The sequence below is a fragment of the Glossina fuscipes genome, unplaced genomic scaffold, assembly GCF_014805625.2.
Source record: "Glossina fuscipes isolate IAEA_lab_2018 unplaced genomic scaffold, Yale_Gfus_2 0, whole genome shotgun sequence".
Taxonomy (NCBI): domain Eukaryota; kingdom Metazoa; phylum Arthropoda; class Insecta; order Diptera; family Glossinidae; genus Glossina; species Glossina fuscipes.
This window is the reverse complement of record NW_023998414.1, coordinates 33,012,496-33,016,703: the sequence shown is the minus strand read 5'-3', so window position 1 is coordinate 33,016,703 and position 4,208 is coordinate 33,012,496.

Genomic DNA, 4,208 nt, shown 5'->3' with positions numbered 1-4,208 from the left:
ACCACATTTGTATGTGACTTGGTGACGAGCAGTCACCCCCCAACAGCCAGTGGGAGATGCGGATTTATTATTATTTTTATTTGTATTTTTTGTGGATGTTCACAGAGAAGCCCGAATGGTATCGGTGGGGAGGGAGATACCCTTGCTATTTCAGCATAGCTTCTAAACTTATTTGCAGCTTTTTTACTAGCGGCCAGCTCAACGGCAGCCAATTACGGGCGAGATCTTGGTAATAAACTCTAAAGTTTTCCTATTTATATTTTCGGGCATAATATGATCAAATTAAATAAAATAGACCGAAAGCAAAGAATCTCGACTAGAAACTCAATGGGTCGTGGATTCGAATCTCAAGCACGATAGAGTTTTTAAATAAAGCCGATAGCCTTAGTTGCTAGTGCTTGAAGACTCTAGTCTTAGAATTTATTTGGATAATGGATAAACAAAACAGATATTTTTCATTTTTATTCGATCCGAGCGGAAAACGTGTTTAAATTCACAAAATGGGCGGGAAACTTGGCAAGATTGATCCATAGGTGCGCCTACCATTATTAATGTGCGATGAGGCCTTATAGTAAGGCTTCAGTTAGTTCAGTTTAGGTGACCACTTGCACAACAATACTCTTTCACTTGCAAAGTAAATTGCAATTCAACCTTAAAGAAAAGCAGAATAATTTAAACAAAGCCTACGATCCGTGCAGCGACTCTAGGGTTCCAGCGAGACTAACCCTTGTTCGGCAACGGCAACAACCTTTCGGACCATCATCAATCATGGATTTGAAGCAGGCAACAACCCCTTTGCTGTGAACTGGAACCGCCGAAGGAAACAGTTACCGCCGCAGACTCTACACCGGCACCAACAGTATCAGGTATCCTAGTTCATTTAATTCCTTTTTTTTGTCTCCGATGTGTGGCTGAGCGTGAGCTGCCACCGCTGTGGCTGAGATGAAGGGGATGTGCATATGATGGCACCGTAGGGAGGACTCCAGACGGTTACCGACGGACACTCGGTGGACAGACGGACGATAGACAACCGACGAGACCTTTTAATTTTTTTGTTGTATTCTTTGTCATGAGGCTCAGGGAGCCAAACCCCTTTCAATAAATACGCTCTACCGGCAACAAAGGGGCTAGTACCGTGACAAAGTGGCTTCGCTTGCAATTGAAGAATAACCTTAGTGCAGGATGATAGGGATTCTTTGGGAAATATAACAAAAAAAAAAAAAGAAAGAAAAATGATTAATGAATAATAATTTTTTTTTTTGAGAAACAAAATTTTACGGGTAATCAATACGAATAAATTATTTGGTTCGCTTTCAATTAGTTAAAATCGAGCTTTTATTTGCAGTCAATTTGATGCAAGTGTTTTCTTATAACTTTTACAGCGAAAGTGTCGAAATGATTTTTGTCTAATTATTTGAAGGGAAGGATGCAAAATTTATTGATTTAATAAATTTGTAGCTTTTAGCATATTTTGTTAACAAACTTCTATATGTGTATGTAAATGCAATCGAACGCATTAAAGATCAAATCAAAAGCATTCAATTACAATAACAATAATTTAATTCCGAATACTGCTAAATGCTGCGAAATTCAACGCGCCAGTTTATCAGGATTCTGTGTCACGCATACACAACGGAGACATGTACGAATGGTTTTATATACAAGTAACAATAAATTAACAACTTACTCATGTGAAAAATCGTTTAATTGCACTTAATGACTGACTAATGTATGTATGTATGTATGTATGTATATACGAAATAAAAAATCAGTAAAATTTAAACATGATGCATAGATACTGCGAGCGCTGAGAGAAACGTTACATATAATACAACAGAATATTAGAGAATCGAATATTTTTGTCTTGATATACCTGTGTATGTGTAGAGTTTCCATTTTTATCGAAATGATTTAAATCTCATCTTTAATGATTGAATTAAAGATTGCTTGAGATTGTTTGAAGATCCCGTCGTAATCTAATATCTCTTTGATTGAATGCCCTGCTGATTGAAAAGATTTTCAAGGCTTTTCAAATGATTTCTTGTTCGTTTTTTTTTTTTTTTTTTGCGTTAATCAGATGGAGAATATCTAGTACGTGAGTACTGCAAATTCATATGACGATTACATTTTGCTTTTATCAAAGTGATATAACGTTGTATAGAGCATTGTTGATATTTATGGTTCACTAGCAATAATCACTTTAGCATAATATTGAACATATTATTGCTTTATTTTAATATTTGATGGCTTCGCGTTGCTATGCGTGTATATATGCTGTAATATCTTTGAGCTGATCAAAATATTCCTTTATAAATTTAATTGACAAACATAAAATGGTTAATTACATTTTTTTTCCATTTATATACATGTATATGTGCAGTTTATATAATTCATACAATGTATCCATTTATATATAGATATATATATACTGTATATACTATAGCATATCAATTTGATTGCACTTTTTTGTTTATCTGTTTAAGTGCGAGAGACATATTAATTTGAACACTTGACTTGCGTCACTCAGACAGTAACAAGCAATTTAAGCTCACTCAAAGCGTATGCATACAAATATAATCATTCTTGGAAGAGAGCTATTAGTTATATGACTTAATTATTGTGAAAGATTTCAAAACCAAATTTAAAATCTTTTTTAATATCTAAGACAATCAGACTTGTGTTCACTTGAATTTACGAGTTTTATTTAACACCTATCGAATCGATAATCCATTAAGGCTTAAATATGCGTAACTTGTCAGCTTTCTATCTGAGCTTTAGGAGAGTAATGACAAATCTCGTACATCTGGGAAAGAAGTTGCTTTCAGTGGCGGCATCGCTTACTTATACCGTGATAGGCCCTTTGTTATATTGGATTATATCCGGATTATGGAAGAATCTGCTTCTAAGGTTCCATGTCACCAAATAAATTGAATGGATTGTTTCGATCTTCGTCATAGCGTTAGATCTATTATAAGTCGTGGTAAAGGTTACTTATTCATTAACAAGTGGATAGACGGGTTGGTAGAGCATTTTGAGAACGTATACCGGAATGTGCATTAGTCATTCATTCGCTGAGAAAATAAGAACATCTTGGAAATATGCTTCGAATACCGTTCTAAGGCAACCGACTGACTGACTGACTGACTGGCTGATTGCCTGACTGGCTGACATACTGACTGACTGAGTGACAGACAGAATGGCTGGCAGACTGACTAACAGAGAAACAGACTGACTGAGAGACAAACAAACTGACTGACTGACTGACTGGCTGATTGCCTGATGGACTGACATACTGCCTGACTGTCTGACTGCCTGACTGACTGACTGGCTGACAAGTAGACTGACTGACTGACTGACAGAATGGCTGGCAGACTGACTAACAGACATAAGACGGACTGACAGACTGACTGACTGATAGACTGGCTGACAAATAGACTGACTGACTGACTGACTGACTGACTGACAGAGAGGCTGACTGACTGACAGACTGAGAGGCTGACTGACTGACTGACAGACTGACAGACAGGCTCACTGACAGACAAACAGACTGAGAGCATTGTTAGAATAGAACGGAACTAGCAACGATGTTTCAGCTGAAGTTCATCAAATGTTACTTACTGCTCAAATCCCTACTGGACGATTTAAAAGAGTATAGCTTCTCATTGATAAGCTAAGGATTGGGCGGTCAAAGTATTCATCTTTTTTCTTATTTTTTCAATTCCTTTTTTATAACCATTTAATCTTGCCCCTCGGCCACTTATCCTTTTTTACTTTATATGTTCATATGCAATATTTGTTAAATAAATAAAAAACTTATCGCTTATACTTATTGCTCGAGATGGTCTCTCTTCTTAGTTTTTCTACCCTGCATTACTTTTGGTAAAAGGGTGTATTAAGTTTGTACGGATATATACACCACCCACAAGCATTAGATTCACCTTTTATTGTACCGATCAAATCAGAATGACTTTTTGAATCAATCTTAACCTGTGTGCCCGTTTGCCCATCTTGCATTCTTGTATTCAATCTATACACTTCGCACTTTTTTATATATTTTGTCATCTGCGGTACACTAATGTATTTTCGCGCAAAGACCAATGTTGTCCAAAATGTTTCGAGCACTTCCTCTGTAAAGCATTAGTTTGAAGAATCGTTATATGAACAACTAGGTTAAGTGAAGTGATGTAGAGCATGTTTCTACTTGTTTA